Source organism: Jaculus jaculus, chromosome 14 (genome assembly GCF_020740685.1).
Source record: "Jaculus jaculus isolate mJacJac1 chromosome 14, mJacJac1.mat.Y.cur, whole genome shotgun sequence".
NCBI classification, from domain to species: Eukaryota; Metazoa; Chordata; class Mammalia; order Rodentia; family Dipodidae; genus Jaculus; species Jaculus jaculus.
In genome coordinates this window covers 51,483,155-51,507,348 of record NC_059115.1, presented here as the reverse complement: position 1 = coordinate 51,507,348, position 24,194 = coordinate 51,483,155, and positions in this window count along the sequence as shown.

Below are 24,194 nucleotides of genomic sequence, written 5' to 3'. Positions count from 1 at the left end.
GTACTCATTGTAGGTAAAGGAAATGTCTAGAAACAAATAAAAGCTTCCAGGAAGAACAAGCAGTCAGACACCAAAAGCAAACCTTCCTCTGTGCTTTCCACCCTGCACAGATAATGTAGGCCAGAGGCATCTGTGACCATCTGCACGCACTTGCCAGCAAAGCTTTATTTCAGCTCAGCCAAGTGCAAACTGGATAAAAGGAATAACTCAGGTTACTCAGTTTCTAATTGCTACTTGCACAACTTTTTCCTAATTGCATTTTCCATAGATAATTTGTGCCAAAATGAACACTTCCCCTAATGATGTTGGCAAGACAGTTTGTCAAACACTGACACCTAGTGAATGTTACTCTACAGACGGTGTTCTGGGCTTGCTTTCAGGTACCGAAAATTCCGCAGACACTCAATTTAGGAGGCCTTCAAATCTCATTCACCTACTTTTAGTATTAAACTTGGCAGAGTATGACTCCAAAGTGGCGCTCCCTCTCATTACTGGGCCCCTATGCACTGGTGAATGAATGCCCTTGGAATGCTGGTGAAAGTTTTAATCTACACAAATCAAATAGGAGAGAAGAACTCTTGCAAAATGACTCAGAAAGTCTCTTCAGTCAAATATAAATTTTTAATACTTGTGACCTAACATGGGGTATGCTTTACATTGGACCTTGCTCCTATCATGACAGGGAAATCGCTCCATGACTCCTCAGGGGGAGGGATCCTGGTCAGGTTATTGGGCATGCCTCACCGCCTGAAAACCGGCTCTTCAGGGGATTTCTGTGTCAATGGGTGTGATTCAATGGAAGAATTACAGACCCATAGAAAAAACATGGATTTTCGTGGCATGTGATGGAATCTAAATGGAACTTGGAGCCACACAGAATTGGGGGGGGGGGGATGAGCTCCACAAGACAATGGTATTCAATTTATTTATGAAACCATTGCAACCTAGCTTACTGCCCCATGAAAGCAGGAGTCATGACCTGTGATTTGGAGGTGCCTGAGGTATTCAAGGGAAGAGTTTTATACTCCGCAGTGAGCAACATTCTTCCTCCTGTGACATTAAGTTGGGCAGTCTTCTCAAGCAGATCTAACTTTTGGCTCTGTGTTCTGTTCCTCTCTTCCAGTTTGTCATGAAGGCCTAACAGGATAGGGGAAGGGGCATACAACCCTCTGCTCCTCCATCCTTTAACCTGGTGACTTTGACTCATTAAGTACACCTGGAGCTGCCTGGCAAGAGAAGAGTGATCACAGCATCCCAGCTTCAGCTGCAATGGTTAGACTTGACCACCATGATGAGCCAATTGCCTTGTACTGAGACAATAGGAAGGAGGCCCTAAAAGCACGATTCAATGCATTGAAGACTCAAGCTAGTCAAAATGCCTGTTTTGCAAGAAAGAGGCCTGAAAACAATGCTGAAGACAGTTCCTGCTCCTGAATGTCAGGCTCCATCCCTCTTGGATTTACAAATTTGGTGATGGCACCCACCTGGTACTGGTTTTGGAAGCATTATGATGCCAGAAATAGAAGGCCACAAAGCTATGAATGGTTTCAGGGAGCCTGTAGGCTGGATAGTGTCAAAAGGGATCTAAATTCCTGTATTGATTTCCTAATAGGCCATGGCACAGCACTGTGAGGATGGACTCTATGCTGCAGTGGATCCCCCCCCCCAGGATTTTGGAGGTGCCAAGACTAAGAGACGGCTTCCAAGGAGAGCTGCTGGCCCTGGCTTCAGTGGATTCTTCCCAGAATGCACACAGTACAGCTGGTAGAGTACAGTTGCATAAGCCTTTGGAGGCCAGAGGATTTCATGGCAAGATCTGGTTGCCAGACATGGATTTGATGTTTTGTCCTGTAGGATTTTGTAGCAGGAAACTTTTACAGTGGAGAGATGTGCACACATGCTTTATTTACCCCAGTTGGACACAGATAATAGGCCAAAGTACAATTATACCAGAATGGGTTTCCGTGAACCAAGGTTTTATTTTTCTTTCATTTTCTTTCTTTTCTTTTCATTTTTTTTTTTTTTTTTTTGGTGGTTACTTATAGAGTAGGATGAGAAGTGGCTTACAGGATCAATAGATGACTCAAATGTGGCTGAATCACCAATAAGCCCATCTCAGCATGGATGACGATTCACAGAGGCTGTACCTCTCAATCACACCGCACGATCTGTAAGCAGCTTGGCTCGTCAGTCTCTCTCCTAAGACCTTGTTTACTCTCTACTGATCTTTAGGATAGTGTCTTCAGCTTTGATCCCAGACTTCTTGCCTTCCTGACTCTCCTGGGCTTCCTTCCTCCCGAGGAGGGAATGTTTCAACTCAGAAGACATTGCTACACAACAGCTTTTGATCTTTTATTGGCCCCATCTTTCTTTTCTATACTCAATTCCTCCTTTTTGAAATGGGTATGCTTACTCTGTGTGTTACATATCGGGAAGATGCATCTTGTGTTCTGAGTTTATGAAGCTCACACTTGAGAGACTTGTCTTTAATGTCAGATGAGACCCTGGACCTCTGAACAGTGTTGGCACTGGTAAAGATTATGGGGACGATTTAAAATTCATTTCCCATGATGATGAGCATTACAAAAAGAGTGCATAGTAAGTGTGGGCAAAGTTGTGAAGAATTTGGAATCCTAGTGCATTGCTAGTATGAATGTAAAATGGTGCAGACACTGTGGGAAAACACTACCTTAAACACACAAGTAACAGGTGACTCCACAGTTTCATAAATATGTATACCTCAAAATGTTGCAAGGAGACACTTAACCAGATCTGTACATTAGTGGTCATGGTATCATTTTTCATAATATCCAAAATCTAGATGAAATTATATCATCTGCAAATAAATGAAAGAATGGACAAAATGTGGCATGTGCATGCACTGAAATCATACTCAATTTAGAAAGGGAAGGAAATGCCAATATCTGTTATGGAACATGGATGAAACGAGAAGAGATTTTGATTCAAGAAATAAGCCCTTTATAAAATAAACAAGTATTGAAGTACCTAGAGTGATGAGAACCATAGTAAGAGGGCAGAAGGTTGGTCATTGGGACTGAGATGACAAGCGTAGGCTGTTATTTAATGTGTTTGGAGTTTCTGTTTTTGGAGCTGAATAGTGATGATGGCTTAATGGCTTATGATAATGGGACTATATTTGATTCCACTTAACTATACACTTAAAAATGTTAAAATTGGGCTAGGTCTATAGCACAGTAGCAGACAATTACTGCATTTGATTCTGTAAGACAACCAAAAAAATGAATGAAAGGATAATTAATTTTAAGTTAGATATATGCTACTTCAATTAAATGTCAGGTATATTTGACATAATTTATGCATTCTTTCTGGGTTTTCTATATCAGATAAATTTCCTGGGCAGTTGAACTGTATTTACTCCACATATACATTTCCCTAATTATTTTACCATTATGCTAGGACATTCAAACTTTTATTTTCTTTCAATGTATTCTTGAAATTAAATAAGCACACATTAAAAAGAAAAAGAAAACCTGATGCTTCAATACCAGACATGGAGTTCTTTGGGAAGCTACATACAGAGAGATCTTATTTGAAACAGAGCTGACATTGGTATGGGTCTTGCTTCTAATCTGTTTCAATGTGATCCAAGCCCTCTAATCCCGCTGCCTAGGGTTTATTCTGCTAATAGGAACGTATTCAGGCAGAAGTATATAGATTTCCTTCATAGGGGCATTAGATGGGTCAAACCTTGCGGCCAGATGGAAAGGCAATTCAATAATTAAACTTACCCCAAAGGAATCAACTTCATTTGCAATGAAACACAGGAAAGTTAAGCCCAAGAGCTGTCCACACTGCAATGCATATCAAAGTGAAAAATAATCAAGAGAAAGCACGCAAATTATTAGACCTCACTGGAAAGATCAGAGTTCTAGGCCAGCCTGGGCAACTTAATGAGACCCTGCCTCAAAATACAAAAATAAATTAAATATTAAATGAAATAAATGGCTATGGTATAGTAGTCCAAACAAAAGAAGCAAGAAGGAAAGTAATCAGTGTGTGTGTGTGTGTGTGTGTGTGTGTGTGTGTGTGTGTGCGTGCATGTGTCCCTGTGGGTATGTCAGCTTTGTTGAGTAGTAGGATTTGAGGGAAGCACAAGTTATAACTATTAAGAAATATGGCTACTGAAGTTAGTCAGAGGTTTTCTCCATATCCATATCCTAATAACAGCTGGCAGTGATTTCAAATAAAGGAGAGCTATTAAGAATAGTAAGGGATGGATGACTCTGTCAGTATTAGCAAGAGGGTGAGGCAAAAGCATACAATGGCATAGAAGAAAAAAACATATACCAACTATTTGTTGGGGTATATGACTGAGGTCATAGGAAGCTGGTGTTGCTTTTTTTTTTTTTTTTTTTTTTTTCCTAAGATAGGACCTCATTCTACCCCAGACTGACCTGGAACTTTCTCTGTAGACCCAGTCTAGTCTTGAACTCACAGTGATCCTCCCACCTCTGCCTCTCAAGTGCTGAGATTAAAGGCATGCATCACCACACCTGGCCTGGTGTTGCTATTGCTGAAATGGAGCTACAAATGGAGGCATATGCTTGGCAGATGTAGCAAGGGCAGTTGATGGGGTGTAATAGAGGCCAGCACTGCTAACAATTCTATAAATTTCAGTGTAACCTTTAAAAGTTCCTGAATCTTTTCCCCTTTGGCTTGGTTTTGCACAGAACTTTGTCTTTATCTCTACATTTACTTGAAAACTTTGGCAAGAGGCACACAAGAAACACTCGTTGTTGCTACCTGAAAATACCCACACCAGCTGATCAGCTCACAGCAAGACATGGTCCAATTAACTCAGCTTCTCTGGCTGAAATATCTGGATAAGGAAAGAGAAAATAGTGAAAGATGTTTCTCTGTTTTGGGGGTAATGTCCTCCACTATTTAATTTGTTGGATAAATGTAGCCAGAATGAAGCTAAAGTCATTTTATACAGGAAAAACAATGTTTAAAATCAATCTCTTTTAACTTTAAATAAATAAATTTCTTTTCCTTGGTGAATATAATTAGGACATAGTTTAGATCTTCAGTCCACATCCAAGAACCATTGCCTAGAATCTAGAAAACAAAACAAAACAAAGCAAAGCAAAACAACCAACAAATGCTCTTTTTCATACAGCCTAGCTGGTAGGTAAATTAATCTGATCTTCATAACAACTGCCTTGGCTATTGTTACAGTATAAGTTAAAGTGTCTGAAGTTTGAGAGGAAACAGATCATCTCGGGAAATCGCTCTCAATGGCAACTGTAACATTAGCATTGAAACCACATCAATCACAGGGGTGGAGAAGAACAAGTGAGGGCCATATGCACATACTTGGGTACTTTCCAAAGTCAGAAAGAAACCTGGAACAGTGCTGTCATGTTTAGTTTTAGGGGTGGAGTTCTTTCTTTTAAAACATTTTGAATAGTTTTCAAAAGACATTTTGTCTTATAGACTGTTTAGGTTGTGAGTTTTAAACACTAGATGAGAACAGCAGCATTGGAAAAGAACTATGTTTCCCATAGCTTTTAGGAATACCTATGCTGTTTAAATGAGAAACTTAGATTACGCTAAAATTACCATCAACGAGCTTATTTTATATAAATGAACTCTACTGTATTAGGACGTTTTTGGGAGGGATAATGACATGATATTTACAAATCATCTGATGCATTCTTTAGTCATTCCTCAGTGGCACAGAGAAGGAGATAAGGAAAATAAAGACAGAAGTGGACGAAGAGGAAACACTGAATATCCCCAGGGGCCCATGAGGCCTAAGGTGGATATGAGAAAAGAGGCAGTCAATATTGTAGAGGGAGGTATTCTGTGATGTTAATATGTAAGTGTATAATAATGTATTTAGTAACAAAAACTGAAGCAAGGTTTTATTGTTTGCATTGTATTGTTTGTACTAGCAGAAATTTTTCTCCTTAAATTTTCACATATTTGGACAACTAACTTAAAAGCATCTGGTTAAGTGTGCATGTGCTGAATGTTGATACTGATCTAGCTTCATGGTTTTATCACAGTCATCTAATAGTGTTAAGCTGTATGTAGTTTTTCTTCCCTTTTCTCTAATTGTCTGTGGAAAATTTGTGTGCAAAGAAATATTAAGGGTTGAAATTGAGGAGAAAATGATAATATTTTTATTAAAGAAGTGTTATGTTGCAATGTGAAAGGTACATAGGTTTTTTTCTTGGTAGATAAGTTTTTTTTGCAGCAAAACTATAAGATGATTAAGGCAAAATTAATATAAACCATTTGTTACAAAAAGAAAATATTTTATGTTAATTAAGATTTTTACTATATAACATAGTGTATATTGGTCAGATTCCCTCTGGGTTATACTCTTCTATCCCCTCTCCCTCACCCCTGTTCCGCTGAGCTCCCTCCTCAGTGTGGTTATTAGTGTACACCGGGGGGTCATGAAGGCACCAGTCAGTCTCTGAGTGAGGGAGACAATGCCTCTGAGTATGCCTTCCCACCTCGTGGCTCTGGTGGGAAAAAAAAAACCTTTTAAATAGGGGTAAGGAAGACCTTGGCTATGAAAGCTCATTAAGGTACATTGTGAAAAAGGAATAACATTTTAATACACTAAACTTACTAAGCATATAAATGCCTAATAATTGTATATACATACATATATATATACACATATATATGTACATATATACACACACATACATATATATGTATATATGTGTATATATATGTATATGTATATACATACATACATACACACACATATATATATATATATATATATACATATATATATATGTAGAAAGAGAGAGAGAGGAGGGAAAGGAAAAATTTAAATAAACCCAAGAAACAGCAATTAGTTGAAGAAATGTCATAGACCACCACTCTGCCTAATGGAACATGCCATTAAGGGGTAGCAAGAAAGAAATACAGAGGTCAAAAAGGAAACATAACATTTAAGGGCACAATCATTTAGAGGAGAGCAAAGGAACATGTACTGAACATATATGCAAAGCAAATATGTACTCCAATAGATGTGGAATGGAAGCTCCCAGTGGAAGATGGAGGGGATTAACTATGGTGTGCCATGTCTGGGGAAAATATATTTGAGTGAGACATGGAAAGAAGGAGAAAATTGCCACAGGTTGTTTTGGAAAGATGAGTTCAAGATGTCAGGTAAGGGCTGGAGAGATTTCTTAGCAGTTAAGCGCTTGCCTGTGAAGCCTAAGGACCCCGGTTCGAGGCTCGGTTCCCCAGGACCCACGTTAGCCAGATGCACAAGGGGGCGCATGCGTCTGGAGTTCGTTTGCAGTGGCTGGAGGACCTGGTGTGCCCGTTCTCTCTGTCTCTCTATCTGCCTCTTTTTCTCTGTCTGTTGCTTTCAAACAAATAAATAAAAATTTTAAAAAAATAATTTTAAATATGTCAGAGAAAAGCATTAGCAATGTCTTAGACACTGGGGGAGGGTATTCAAGGATTAGAAAGTAGACTAGCTATAGGATAATCATAGGAATGTAACCTGGAAACAATAAAGAAATCGACTGCAGAGTGAAGAAAGGAAAACAACTGATCTAGATGGAGGAAGGGGATAATGTGCAAAGAAATAACTGGAAATGATGACTCAGGTTAGAAAGAAGAAAGGCGACCGTATAATTTATCTCTCTAACTAGTCACCTTTGAGAATAAGTATAAGACCTAAACTTTCAGATATATTTAAAATCTAGAAAATCAATCTTTTCACAGAAATTATCCTACATAAAAAATTCCATTCTCAAAAATCAAACATTCACATACATGAAAGCAGAACTATTGACTAGCTCAGAACATAAATTGCTTCTGATACATACACATCACATATATACCTAAATCTTGTGGCCATTTCTGCTTTTAATACATTATTATTAACATTTTTAGAAAATGCATTTTAAATAGTATCATTAATTTTTCATAAATTTATCTGTAATCTTTTTGAAAGTTACATTTCATTATGCTGAATGTGACATGTACTTATTTGTTGGCTTAAAGCTTTTCTTCAAAATACAGATGCAGTGCCGGATATGGTGGCACACGCCTTTAATCCTAGCACTTGGGAGGCAGAGGTAGGAGGATTGCCGTGAGTTCGAAGCTACCCTGCGACTCCATAGTGAATTCCAGGTCAGCCTGGGCTAGAGTGAGACCCTACCTCAAAAAACCAAAAAAAAATAAAAAATAAAAAAATAAAAAAAGAATAGCTTGAGACTACATAGTGAATTCCAGGTCAGCTTGAGCTAGAGACAGACGCTACCTCAAAAAACAAAATAAACAAATAAAATAGGTTCTGACGTGCTTCCTAGGATTAAAACAAAATCCATCACATTAAAAGTTTTCTCAGGGCTGGAGAGATGGCTTAGCGGTTAAGCGCTTGCCTGTGAAGCCTAAGGACCCCGGTTCGAGGCTCGGTTCCCCAGGTCCCACGTTAGCCAGATGCACAAGGGGGCGCACGCGTCTGGAGTTCGTTTGCAGAGGCTGGAAGCCCTGGCGCACCCATTCTCTCTCTCTCCCTCTATCTGTCTTTCTCTCTGTGTCTGTCGCTCTCAAATAAATAAATAAAAAATTTAAAAAGAAACTTGAATTTTCAAAAAAAAAAAAAGCTTTCTCAATGTTTTTTTTCTATCAAGTAGAAACTTTGTGAGGACACATCATATATTAGTACCATCATTCCCCTCTTTCCTGCTGCCACTCCACTGAGGGCCATCTTTAGTGGGATTTCTGGTATTCACCATGCAGTTGTAGGCCGTGAGTCATGAGAGGCGCAGTCTGTCATTGTGGGGAGAGCTATGTCTCTGGCTATTTCCTCCCACTCTATGGCTGTTACATTCTTTCTGCCCCACTCTTCTGAAAACTCTGAGCCTTGGTGGGTGTCTGGAAGTCAGTGGCCCAAAGCATCCCCTGGCTCTGGCATTCTTTCTGCCCCTCCCCAACCTTCCAAAATGCTCCACAAGCCTCGAAAAGGATGGCGCACGTCTCACTGAGCGCTGAGCAGTCAACAGTCACTTTCCAGCGCTTTGATAAGTGTTGATTCTGTCCCAGTGGTCACCGTCAATTGTAAAAGGAAGCTCCACTGAGCAGCACTAACCTGTGGGTAAAACATTAAATATTTAGAGGGCAATTTGATGGGCACAACATTTCCATTTAACTACACAGCATTTTTAGCTTCCCTCCTAGGGTCTATGACCTTCCCAGTCATAGGCTTTCTTTAGGTTTTTGGTACCAGGGATGAATTCATTCCTGTGAAATGGGACCCACATCCCATAAGAGAGAAGCTGATTATCCGCATAACAATAATATATCCATAAAACATAACCATCTTATCAGTGGGCTAGTTGGTTATGAAGCTCTCAGGGTCCACGGCTGGGTAAGACTGTTGATGACAGCTCAAAGATCACTTTTCACCAATATGATAGCTAATCACCAGCATAGAGGCTTCCAGATCAGTTCCGCCTTGATTTCTGAGTGTTCTGCAGCCAAATCACGTTGTGTCTTCAGAAAGAGGTCTTACCATCTAGTTCTGGTGGCAAACGAAAGTATTGGCAATAGCCTGTATTGTCTGGGGGTCTCCTTGACCTTCTTGACCAACAACTCACTAGAAACAGAGTGATGTGATCATATAGATGTGGCACTGAAAGAAATTAAAGTTTCAGGTAAGAAACAACAGCTCGATTCAGTGGCAATTATTTGAGAGATGATCAACATTGAGACTGGGCCAGATGTTCTACATTGGGACAGCACAGAGAGTGCTGACTCTTTGGAAAGTTGGAGGCCTGAATGTTGAAGAGGTGTCTGCTTTTCAAAGTTGGCTTTATTCTCCATTGAATCAACAAGTTTCGTAGCCCACCTGGAACTATGGGGGCATAATAGAATGCAGAAAAAAGAGGCTCATTGAATTTGCAATGAAGATTGGTTTTGGAGAATTGGCCTTTGGCCAATTTGAGGCAGGGTTGTCATAGGCCCTGTGTGGAGACCCAGTGGAGCCATGAGGATGAGCTGTGCATTATAGTGAAGATGCCAGGATATTCTGGACATTCCAGGATGGCTTGTTCCCTATGCTATGTGCAGCCCAGCTGGAGGGGCAGAACCGGAAGCCCAGAGATGTCATCACTTGTTACAGATGTTGGACTTGTAGCTACAGGATTTGATGTTTGCCCTGTTTGTTTTAAATCTTTCAGCATTGGTTCAATCTTTCCTTGCTATGCCCAGTGCCATCTTTCACAGTGTGAATTTACTCTGTGCCATCTTGTGTTTTGGGTTATGCAGGCTCACAGTTAACCTATGTCTAAGTCTAACTATGGAGATGTTTGAACACTACTGGCATTAAAAAGACACAATGGACTAAATGCCTTGCATTTTACATCATGGATGGTCATGAGTTTATGGGAGTCTGGGTGAATGCATTTAAGGCTGTGGTGGTTTGAATCAGATGTCCTCATCAACTTGTGTGTTTGGAATTCTTGTTCCCCAGATGAAGGGAATTTGGGAGGGAGAGCCTTGCTAGAGGCTGTGTGCTGTTAGGGGTGAGCTTAGGGATATTAGAACCAGCTCCTCCTTGCCAGAGCTCGGCTCATTTGTTTCTGCTGTTTGCTACGTACTGTGGCAGAAGTGACGTCTAGTCATGCCGTCCCTGCTATCATGGACCTTCCCCTTGAGACTGTCAATCAAAAACACACAGCTTTCCTCCCATCAGCTGCTTTTTGCCAGGAGCAATGAGAAAGTAAGTACAACAAAGATTACTATTGATAGGTAGGGATTAATTCCTATCTTTTAATTTTATTCTAATTGTCATGGATGTTTATTGTTCTTTCCTTCTCCTTGATAGTTCGATGATGTAATTTCCTGATCATTCTTGGTATTTTTCTATTGATCCTTAAGTGTAGCACTTTTTCTTGAAGAATTTTACTTTCATATCTACTTATTCATATCTACATATTACTACATTATGGTAGTTACCTTTCATTCCCTTATAGGAACATGATTCCCTTGTCTTTTCATATGGTGTCTATTAGGGTTACCACAGGTGAAAGGAAGTTCAGGGAGCAGGGTGGAAATTATTTTAATTTAATATTTTATGAATTTTTTTGGCCTCCCTCTGGAAAGTATATCTTTGAAAAATACTATTCCAACACAAAGCTCAAGAAAAATTCCTCTAGCTGTATGATTATTGTCAATGTTTTGCCAAGTTTAGACTTGAGAAAACTATGGTGCTTTTTAGTTATTTTCCGAGTATGGAATTACAATTTCATAAAAGTAAGAATTTTTACTCTTTCCAGAAATTGATATACTTCAAATTTCCATGATAGAATCTTAAATTTAAGTGAAGTTCCTGTTTGCTCTTTAAATTTATTTTACTTCTTATTCATCAATATATATACATATATATAGATAGATAGATAGATAGATAGATAGATAGATATAGATAGATATGGAGAGAGAGAGAGAGAGAGGAGAAATGGATGCAGCAGGGCCTCAAGATGTACACGCCACCTTGTGCATCAGACTTACTGGGGTATTGAACCTGGGGTATTGAACCTGGGTTCTTAGCCTTCACAGGCAAGCAACTTAATCGCTAAGCCATCTCTACAGTCTCCCTTTCCTTTTTTTTTTTTTTTTTTTTTTGTGAGCTAAGGATTCGCTTTACCCAATCTGACCTGGAATTCACTATGTAGTCTCAGGGTGGCCTCAAACTCATGGCAATCCTCCTACCTCTGCCTCCCGAGTACTGGAATTAAAGGCGTGCACCACTATGCCCGGCTCCCCCTTTGTTTTTTTTTTTTTTTCAATTCACCCTTTTAAATTTATTTTTATTTTATTATTTTTTATTAATTAGTTTTGTATTCAGCAAATACAGTAAGTTTGGTACCATTATTAGGCTCATCCGTGACCTACCCCCTACCCCTCCTCTTGGCCCCTCCTTGTTGAGGTGCACGGGTCATGCATTGTGGAGTTAGGCCACAGTTAAGGGTAGGAGAAATGTCAAAGCCCCTTTGCTTTTTGAGGATGAGTTTTGCCTCCTACATTTATAAGTAATGTTGGCAGTTGATCCGATATAAAAATATTTCAAAATTTTTTGCTGCTTAATTATAGAACATTTTGATTAGAAGCTTTCCATTAGCTTTAAATAAAATACTTCTAAACTTTACAGGAGTAGTTTAAAGAAATGTATAATAATATGGTATAAAACTGATTGATTTCAAAGAAGGTGGAAGGTGAGAATCAAGACCTGAGGTTGTTCTCTGATTTCCACACATATCCTGTGGCTCATGCACACAACCCCCCCCACACACACACGCACATACACACGCAATCCCACTCGATACACACACAGAGACATCCTCTCTAAAATAAGATGAATCTTTGCTTTTTGAGGCTTATCCCCTTGTGGGATGACTGAAGAACTATAGCATTCAATAGTTTTCACTGGATCACCTGAGGCTCTGATTCTCCAGTCACCTGACTGCCCAGTCCTGCTTGCTCCACCTCCTTAGAGCTGAAAGGGGGGAGCAGTATTCTCCCCAATGTAACCTCCATAGTCATGTTTCTGTATGCTTTATCCAGAGAGACCAAACACCTTAGGTGTCCACCCCATTGGTTCATGTGTACCTGACCCACATGGTCTGTGGTCAAGTGCTTAATGCTGCACCATGGATCTGAAGGTCCAGACTTGTCTGCTTACAGACCCAAGCAATGCCTGAGAAGGCAGTGGAAACCAAGGTGATAGAGAATCATCCTTCCTCCACCACCACCACCCGAGGCCAGCAGATGGCTGTCTCAGGCTACACATGGCCCCAAGAATATAAAGATGAGCAAGAACCCAACCGGCTTCCTTGAAAGGGAAGATTTCTTACGTAGAAGTGTGTGCACAGAGAAAAGTTTATGTTAGTTGTCTTGAGATTTTTACAACTCTCTATTCCACATCAATCTCACATGCTTGTAGATAAGACCATGACAGAAACGATCAAATTCATTTCAGCTTACTGCAATTAAACTGTTAGCAGTATGTAAACAGTAAAAATTCATGAAAGGATGTTTAAAAAAACCAGGATGTACAATCCTCTATTTATTGGGTGCTCTGTATGAAACTATATCAAAAGGTGGTGGCTTAAAACAACCCTTTTATTATAGCTCATGATTTTGTTAGTCAGGAATTCAACCAGTTCGCTTGGAAGAGTGTCTGCTCCCTGTAGCGTGCACGGGTGTGCTGCTGTGGTTCTGAGGAGCCAACGGAGGGTTTCCGCAGGTGCCTGTTTCTTGAGCTGTCTTCCTTCCTCCCTGTCTAGTGTGGCATCAGGGCTGCACCATGCCCTCTCCCTCAGGGTAGTCATACTTCTCACGTTCCAGGTTGCATAGAGACCATGCTGGGATTTGTCTGTCCTCTTTGAGTTGGACGTGAAAGTACACAGTGTTATGTCTGCAACACTCCATCGGTTGGTCGCAGCAGTCAAAGATTAGCCCAGATTTAAGGGGGAAGGGACATTGGGCTCCATTTCAATGGGAAGTAAAATCATTGCCGCTTTAACAATCCATATATGGTCAGCATGGGTGTGAGCTGACAAACATGCCCGTGCTAAGCCATTGATTTTCTTCTAACCAGAGGCAACTATTCACACTCACCCCATGCTGACAACACTGATTTACGTGGTCAGGGTCATCACGGTGCTATCTTTCCTACCCATCAATGAAATGACTCATTATTGGCACACTATATATAACTCATTATTGGCCTGTCTCTATTAAAACAACAATAACAAACAAACAAACCTTGCTCCTATTTTGCTCTCAAAATAATGTTTTTGTTTAAAGATTTACTCTGAAAATTTAAATCTTGCATAAATTAGAGGGCAAACAATATTACCTTGCAAAAAGTAGCATTAATGAAGGTCAACTTAATGTTTAAAGGACACGGGATTTTTGTTAAGAGATAAAGTTAAATGTCCTACACACATAAAGTTCTAGAGACTTCTCTCTTCCTCTCTCTCACACACATGTTCACAACAGAGACAACTGTTCTCACTATAATTTTGGTTGATGAATATCCCTGCATGGAAAAAAAAAATGACAGACCTCAAAATGGAGTGGGTGAGAAAGCCAGTGTTATTGACACAAACACCTGGTTTGCCTCAGTGAAGTTGGTAGCCCCAGAAAAAGATAGGTATCATATCTAAGTGTAAAACATTAAACTTAAATCTGTAAAGAATTCTAAATTTCTATCTTTGCATGAGAAATGCACCAAAAAAGAAAAGAAAAACAACATATAATGGGACTAGAAGTTAAAAGAAGACAGACACTATTAAGTTAAATAAATACCAGGCAAGTGAGCGTTGGAATCCAGGATCATTCAAATGTTAGAATATGTGAGCTGGCACTTCATTCTGAAACTGACAGTAGTAATAACAACAGTACCATGAGAAGTCCCATCCAAATTCTCAAAGGCCATCCTGCTGATTAACTTTAAACAAAACTAAGTTAAGTGTTACAATGTGGTTTTCAGTTCACACTTTTATGATGTTTATCTTTTACTTGACTCAAAACAGACCACCACAATGCGACAGAAACAACTTGCAGTGTGTTCATTCTTACTTCTCTCCTCTCTTTCCTTTCTCCTCTCCTCTCCTCTCTTCTCTTCTCTTCTCTTCTCTTCTCTTCTCTTCTCTTCTCTTCTCTTCTCTTCTCTTCTCTTCTCTTCTCTTCTCTTCTCTTCTCTCTCTTCTCTCTCCTCTCCTCTCCTCTCCTCTCCTCTCCTCTCCTCTCCTCTCCTCTCCTCTCCTCTCCTCTCCTCTCCTCTCCTCTCCTCTTATTCCTTCCTTTCCCATCCCCTCCCTTCCTCTCTTCTCCCTTCCTTTTTCTTCCTCCCTCCCTCTCCCTTTTCCTTTCTCTTCATGCTGTCCCCTGAGCCCAGTCAGGTCTACAAAGATTATTCCTTACAACTGCTTGGAACATAGTTATAGATAGTAGGAATAGACTTGAGGTGCTGGAGAGATGGCCCAATGGATAAGGCGCTTGCCTGCAAAGCCAAATGACCCCTGTTCAATTTCTCAGTACCCACACAAAACCAGATGCATGAAGTAGCACCTGGAGTTCATTTGCAGTGGCTGGAGATCCTCCTGCACCCATTCTCTCTGTCTGTCTCTCTTCTCTCTATCTCTCTCTGCTTTTAAATGAATAAATAAATAAACTATAAAAAAGAAATAGACTTGAGATAATTTATACGTAACAGCTCCTAGAAATAAATGGAGTCTGTGACATAGTTTCATCTGATTTATTTTGTATAGTTGGTATCTTTGATTGGTAGACACTATTATTTATATATGACAGATTTATTTGCTTTATTTGAAATTTTCTTACAATAAAAGTAATAAATTTTCCTTTTAGGAAAAAAACAAAAATAAAGCAATACAAGACATCCTTAATGCGGGGAAAATTCTGTACACATTTTATGACTCCATCTTTTAAAAAGCCTACATATGCATTTGTGGTACAAACTGTGTATGATATCAAGATGGAGAAGAGAGTGTTAGAGTTCAGCATTAAGCACTTGACCACAGACCCTATGGGGGTCAGCTGCGTGAGAGTGGATGGGGTGGACACTAAAGGTGTCTACTCCCCGGAAAAAGCTTTCAGAAGCAGAAACATGAGTAAGGGAGCTAGGCAGGGAGTGTATCTGTTCCTCCGCTTCAGCTCGAAGGAGGAAGACAGAGCAGGACTAAGCAGCCAGGTAGTTGGAGAGTTAGGCTCAGTTGATCCAACAAAGACTACTGAATCCTATAGTTCTTCAGTCATCCCACAAGCAGACTAGCCTTCAAGAAGCCACAATTCATCTTACTTTAGAAAGGCTGTCTGTGTGTGTATATATCATGTGTGATTTTGTGTGTGAGTATGGGGTGTGCATGTGTGGTGATCAGAGGACAACCTCAGGTCTCAGTGCTTGCCCTCCACCTTGTCTGAGACTGGATCTCTTGTTGGCTTTTGCATATACCAGGCAAACTGTATTAGTCACAATTCTCTACGGGAACTGGACAGATAGAATGAATCTGTATTATAAATAGAAAGAGTACACATTATAAAAAGGATTTATTAGATTATCTTACAGGATACAGGCTGAGCAGTCCAACAATAGCTGTCTGCAGGCTGGAGAGTCTTAGAACCCAGTAGCTGCTCAGTCCACGTGGCTGGGTGCCTCAGCAGTCCCAATCCAGTACAGAAGGCCTGGAGGCTTCCTGGAGAACCACTGATCTTCATTCCATGTAGGAAGGCTGACAGAGCTGGGCCCACTGTACATGAATGATCGCAGCAACAAGATTGATTCACTCATCAGCAAGTGGCAAGGGTCATCAGGAAAAAGGCCCAGCATTCATGTACAGCCCATCACCAGAAGGGCAGCCCACTCCGTTGGAAGATCTTCCTCATTCAGTTCTAAACCTTCCTGGAAATGCCCTCACAGAACCTCCCAATAGACCAAGTGACATGTCACTTACTTGATTCCTAATCTGATCAATTTGACATAAAACTTAACCTCACACCATGTGTGGTGATTTGAATGTAAATCTATGTCCCCCACAGCCTAAGGAGTATTTTTAAAAAATATTTTATTTATGAGAGACAGAGATAGGATGTGCATGCCAAAGCCTCATGCCTCTGCAAGCAAACTCCAGACATATGCACCACTTTGTGTGTCTGGCCTTATTTGGGCACTGGAGAATTAAACTCAGACTGTCAGGTTTACAAGCAAATGCCCTTAACTGCAGAGCCATCTCCCCAGCCCCTAAAGTATTTTTGATTAAACTTCCTACTTAGCCTTCAGCAGGCAGAGCCTTGCTGGAGAAGGTCTGTACTGGGGTTGGATCTTGAGTCCATCCCTAAAGTGACAGCCCATGTTTTTAACTCTCCAGGTGACAGAAATTGAGAATTACTCTTCAAGCAGAACAATTCACCTCATTAGGCAGGTTCCCCACATGAATCCTGGTGCTCCAAGTATAATATTTCTAATTATCTGGGAAACCTGTCTGTTCAAGACACTTCTGGCTAAAAATACAAATATTGTGGATTAAAGATGAAAACAATGCTTGTCTATATTATGTAATGAATGCAGAAGCAATTTGTCAAGGGTTGACAGGCAATATCCCTCCCCCTAAGTACAGAATAAGGCTGACTTGAGGATTATAGAATATGAACTTAATCTTGAAATAATATGATGCATTGTAAAATAGTATCATGTGTTTTGTATTAATTTTTAGTCAAGGTGATATTAAAGTCTTCGTTTTTTCTATAAAATTAGCTTTTAATTTGCTTATACGATAGAAATTTCTTTTCAAGAAGTTCGCCTTAAAAATCAGTTGTAAAGAATGCTTTCCTATCTTAGGACAAACTTTTTAACTATGGGAACCAATATTAGTATCAATGTAATTATTTAATAATGTGTTACTCTGCAATTATTTGACAATGTAATTATTTAATAATATGCTACGGTGCCACACTTGTGGCAGCGCATGCAGGGTGCTTATTTGCACTAATAGCACACCTCTCCTTTGGGTGTGGGAACTGTAAAGTACCTATGGTTCAAAGGCCAAACTTCAGTCTTCTAATTGGAGACCACATATATTATTGTTTAGCTGGTTTACATGTTCTTAGGTTCAAGAGGAATATATCATTCACTCCATAATATCAGATCCCAATTAGTTCTTATACAAAGTAAATTGTATAGTGAAAAAAAAAAAATCTATTCACTTTTTAGACCATGGGATAAAATACATTCACTCACAGATCTCATTTGGCCTCTCCCATATTCTGGTTCACAAGGGAGATAAAGCAACCTCAAGTTGCTGTTGTGTCTTAGAGTCCATCCATCAGATTCAACATTGGTTGTCTTTCACTTCCGTGTGCCTCTGGTTAAGTTAATTTTAATGGTGCTTTCCATGACTACTCTGTAACAAACAGTGATATAATAACATCCTGGCCCCCACCTTGCTTATTATTGGCAATGTTTTTGTTGACCAATGCACAGTACACCTAATAGCTTATTATCTTATTAGGTTTACCCTGTCAAAAATGTAAATCTCACTGGAAACAAGATTCTGAGGTTTGTTCTTTATCTAGAACAGCTACTACACAGGGTGGATATTCATTGGACCTTTTTAATGAATTGCTTTACAGGGTGGAGTGAATAGATGCTAACACCTGTAAGAACACAGCGGTAAAGGCATTCTGTTGGTCGAGTGAGGGCCCTCATGCTGTGACTTGTCTTTTTCCAGTTTTTTAAAAAATTATTTATTTACTTGAGAGAGAGAGAGAGAATGGGCTCACCAGGGCCTTTAGCCACTGCAAACAAACTCCAGATGCATGTGCCCCTTGTGCATCTGGCTTATGTGGGACCTGGGGAATCGAACTGGAGTCCTTCAGCTTTGCAGGCAAATGCCTTAACAGCTAAGCCATCTTCTCCATCCATTTTTCCAGTTTTTAATAATCCAAGATCATATAGAAGAAAAGTATTTCTCTCTTTTCAGCAACAGTCATATATATATATATATATGTGTGTGTGTGTGTGTGTGTGTGTGTGTGTGTGTGTGTATAAATATGTGTGTATATATATACATACATTTATATATATATATATATATATATATATATATATATATATATATGTATGTATTAGTGTTGAAACAGGGTCTTACTCTAACCCAGGCTGACCTGGAACTCACTCTGTAGCTCAGGTTGGCCTTAAATTCATGGCTATTCTGCTAGCTCAGGCTCCTGAGTGCTAGAATTAAAGGTGTGAGCCAAAATACCTGGCTGATTTTCTACAACTGGGTGATATTCTAAACTTTCTTAACCTCTGATCAAAGATCCACAAACATCTTCTCTAGCGTTCTCTGTTCTTTCCTTATTAAATTACAGTTTCTTGCCTGAGGCGTGTCTGTATTTTCCTAAACTTACTGATTTATTAGATAAACTGCAAAAAAAAAAAAATGAGCAAATGTAGATAGTGAAAAGGAAAGGAAGATGCAAGGACAAAATCTGACTTTATTTTTTTCTCATTTAGAACTTACGTAGATGCGGTAGGAAAATATTTTTAAATAATATTTTAAATAACACATATTCATTGTATATTACAGTTTCCTATGAACACTTCACACAGTATGTCATGTGTGTTAATCATATGCCTGCATACTCCAACCCAATTGTTTCTCACTCTTTCTCTATTGGTTCTTTTTGTTCCACTAGTGAATTGCATATCTTCTTTCATATCATATATGCTTGTGAAGCTTTACTCATTTGTATCAAATCTGGAATCTTCAAATGTGAGATAAGAGTTTTTCTGATGCTGACCTAATTTACTTATGATGATTATAACCAGTTCCATGCACTTTTCTGCAGAATATGTAATTCTTCTTCTTTATTTCTGAAAATAAACCTCCATTTTGTATATATGCCACATTTTATTTATCCATTCTTTTGTTGGTAGACATTTTAGTTGGTTTCATTCCCTAGTCATTGTGAATAGCATTATAATGACAATTGATGTGCAAGGAATGGTAGAACTGGCTCACATTTTTAGTTTAGTGTTTTTTTTTTTTGTTTTTTTTTTTTGAGGAATCTTTGTACTGGTTCCCATAGTGACTGCATCAGTTTACAATGAACTGGTAAAGTATTTTTTTAATTAATCCACATGCTATCTATTTCTCACTTTATGACATGCCTGTCAATGTTTTCCAGACTTTTCAGTTTAAGGGATACCAACTGCTTTAGGAATGTTTATAAGGGGGGGAATTCTGTCAGTGTCTTTAACTTTTAAGATCAAGCAATACTGCTATCCCTAAAATTAAATAAAATTCTTGGAGATGTGACATGGTTGGAATGAACAGGTTTGGGTTTCCCTTGGTAGATAAGATCAAAAGAATTCTGACAGCTACAGAAGAGGCAATTTTAGTCGGTGTGGAAAGGTCAAGTGTGTCATTCCTTATAATCTACAGTTGAATATCTAAAATAGAATAAATGCATAAATGCATCACCATTTAATTACATCACACGTCAGCCTCATTTAAACTCTTTTTTTTTTTTTTTTTGACATTTACATGTGGCAGCATGCGTTCATGTCCAGTGTAGGGCAGAGCACAACAGTGGGTGTTATGCTAGTTTCCCAGTTGATGGCAATTTGGGAATTGGAGCCTTGCTGGAAGAGGTGTGTTGCTGGGGCAGGCTTATGGTTACCATGGCCAGCTTCTTCTTCCCAGTGTTCGGCACATTCGCCTGCTGCTGTTTTCCATCTGATGTTGGCCTGGAGGTGATGTCCACCCTCTGTTCATGATGTCCACCCTCTTCTCATGCCATCAATTTCCCCTGCCATCATGGACATTCCCTTCAAGTCTGTAAGCCAAACTTAATCCTTTTCTCTCACAAGCTGCTTTTCGTTGGGTTCACTGTGCCAGCAATGCCAAGACAACTACAACAGGTGGCCACCTCTTTTTTGAGGCAGAGACTCTCAATGGTCTGGAACTCCCCAATTAGGCAGGATTACTGTGGTGGTTTGATTCAGGTGATCCCCATAAACTTAGGCATTCTGGATGCGGTCTCCTCCCTTGAGGGCAATTAGGAATTAACATTTCCTGGAGGCAGCAAGCTTATTGGTATTGTAGCCAGCATCCCCTTGCCAGTGTTGGCACGCTCTCCTGTTGCGATTGTCCACCTGACGTTGGCCAAGGGGTGGTGTCCACTCTCCGCACATGCCATCGGTTTCCCCTGAGACCATGGAGCTTTACCCTCCAATCTGTAAGCCAAAATAATCCCTTGTTCCCCGAAGTTGCTCTTGATTGTGTGATTTCTACCAGCAGTGTGAACCTGACTGCAATGATTAGCTCCAGAGAGCCTCTTGTTTCTTCTTCCACATGTTGGGAATATATGCGTTCACTACTACACCAGGTATTTTGCTGCAAACCAAACTCAGGTTCTCAGATTTAAGAGGCCAGTGACTTATTTCCCGAGCATCTTGGATTTTAAGTGCTTCTCATTTTGCATCCCCATAGTTTGAATATGGACGCTCTTCTAAGGCATTGGTTTCCAATGGGAACTCACTTCTTTTCTCCCATGCATCTCCCCCATCCACTCCCAGAATAGTCCTGTGGCTTTCAACCCTAGGTTAGGTTCTGATGCTGTTAAACCAGTTGACCAGTTCTTGCCTTTCCCTGGGCTCTGCATCCATAGACACCTTTTGCAAACTCATCTTCATTTCCTTGACTATTAATGTTAGAGTGCCTTAGACTTCGGTCACTGGACTATCTTTACACTGATATTCAATACCTTAGTTGTTTCATCAATTTTCACCTCTTTAAAGCATGTGACAACTTCTGAATTTATGTCTTCCATCAGAACTTTCTGCTTCCACGTCAGACCTTAGTGACTGGTCAAGGGTTCTAATAGAAACATTGGCAAGCTTCTAAAACCTCACTTCCCGAAAACGAAGTTCCTAGCAATATTATCATTTGGACATTTTTGGCCCAAACTTTTGGGGTGTTCTAGTTTCCTTCCTCTCACAACCTAATCTCTAATTCATTAGCATATATTGTCTGGTCAATTGCCTTAACATGTCCAAATCACAACCATTTTTTCTCCATCTTCACCATTATCAGTATGGCTCAAGAGACATTCATTCCTAGAATAAGATCATTTGCATAGTTCCTAACTTGTCTCCTGGTTTTGTCCTTGTCTATTTTGTATCCAGCATCCAGAGTGATCTTGTTTTTAAAAAGCCCAGAATGTGGCTTCAATGCCATCTGACACAAATCCCTGCTCCTCACTGCCCTGATTTCCTTTCATATGGATTCTTCTGACCCCCTGCCTTGCAGAAAAGTCTTTCACACTCTCCTGCACACACACCAGGCTCCTGGCTTTTCCTTAAACTCACCAGTCAGGCTTCTCCTTCAGGGTCTTTGTACCTATTTGGAAGACTTTCCTTTCATACCTGATTTACCAATACCCCCATTTTCTTCAGACTGATATTTCAAGCTTCATCTTGCAACAGAGCTTAAACCACCATATTTAAAATATTTACCACCCCGATATTGCTATTCCCACTTCCAGCTTCATCTTTCTAGAATTTCCTTTACTAGTATCTAACATTGTGTAAATTCTGTTTGTTAATGCTTGCTCATTGTCTTCCTCTATGTCATAGAAAATAAAGTCCATAGAGGACAAAATGTTTACTGTCTTAAAAAATATGGCAAGTTTTTCAAGAGTAAAAATTACATTTATTATCTTCACTCATCATTTTCAATGAGCCTCAACAGAGGTTGGTGTTTTTCCCCCTGAAAGAGAATGTATTTATACTATTTAATAGTTGAAATTTTATATATATATCTCCCCTTAGGATTAGGGATATTTAATTCATTAAATAATGCATGCCTGACATAAATGTGAATATGTGCATTTTTAGGTTTGTATGCATATATCAAACATTTACTCATATTTAAAAGTATCAGTAAACTCACAGCATGAAGGACATACAGAAAAGTGAGAACAAAAAATGCACTATCGAGGAGTTGAGTTGGGACAAAATATTGTCTACACGATTGCTCCAGCCTTCTTACATATTTTATTCATATCCCTACCTTTGCAATCTATTCTCTTCTTGAGTATGTTGGCTAAACTGTGATATGGCAGCGATTTAAGGAGGTTTTGCTTCTCCTAAAAGAGCACTATGCTCAAGAAAAGAGGTGACACTCATCTGCCAAGTGTCGTCACACAGCAGACTCTAGAAAGTCCCATGTGTGAGTACATTTATAGCATTTATTATGAATAATCATATGTGCATATGTCTTCCTGACTACATGTGAATTGCTTGAGGTATTTCATTTTATTTCATTGGTATATGTAGTCCGTCATGGTTGCTAGCAGCAAGTGATACTCAGTAACTACATTAGCTGAAAGAGACCATGGAAATTCGTGCATAGTATTCTAGAATGTAGAAGTGATATTATTGAGCATAACAGGACAAATGCTTTCTGTGATGTTGCTGGGAATTGAACGCACGGTCCCATGCATAATGAGGACATGCTTCATCTCTGAGCCATCTCCCTGGCTCTAGTGTGTTTTTTTTTTTTTTTTAAACTTAAAAGAAGTTCCCTAGAAACCAGAATTTTCATAATCTACATTTTAAAAAGACATATTTTCATTTACTTATTTGGAGAAAGAGAAAAAGAGACACAGAGAGAGAGGGAGAGAGAGAGAATGGGCATGTCATGGCTTCTTGCATGTGCCACGTTGTGCATATTGTTTTACATGGGTACTAGAGATCTGAATCCAGGCCTGAATCTGGCTTTGCATGCAAGCACCTTTAACCACTGAGCCATCTCGCTAGACTGTGCTCTACATTTAACAACTATTCTTTCAATTCCTCCATAATTGGCTTTGTCAATGATTTAGACCTTAAATGTCCCCCCAAAAGTCATATGTTAATGGTTTAGTATTTATATAATAGTGACTTTTGATAATTTTATAGATATGACCTGTTTGGAGAATTTGTGGGGTATATTGAGACCCAAATTCCTTCTTACCTCTTTAACTTCTCTGCCACTATGATGTGAGCAGCCTTGCTCCCAAGGGCTCCTTGCCATGTTTTTCTTCATCACAAGTCCAAGTAGCCAGAGCCTGGAACCCCTGAAGCTGTAGGCCAAGACAACCCTTTCCTCCTTTCCTTTATTTCAAGTGTTCTGTCATAGGCACAGGGATCTGACTGAAATCGCCTTCTATATCTCATTCAACTTACATAAAGATGATCAATAATGTCAAGTCATCCTTTGAAGGAAGATTTATTTAGGGAAAACAATCTAGAGCTAAGTCCCATGAAAAAATAGTGGGCACTATTTGGAGTAAAACATGAACTATGATGCTAATGTGTGATTTACTTCAATTAGGTCACTTGTCACACGATTTTTCTTGGGTAGGTATGAACAAATGTCTGGCCAAAGAAACAATCCCACCCAAGTATAGCTTTGTGAACCAGTGAGTGCATCAGGGTGACTTCCAGAAGACCACTGGTGAGGAGATACTTAAAGAAACACATACCATGCCAAGGCAGCTGTACCACCAAGAGGCTAACCCAGCCTAGATGGCAACTTGGGCAAGCTGTATCTCTGGAGCTCCCTGAGCAACTTGTAGCCTCTCCACAG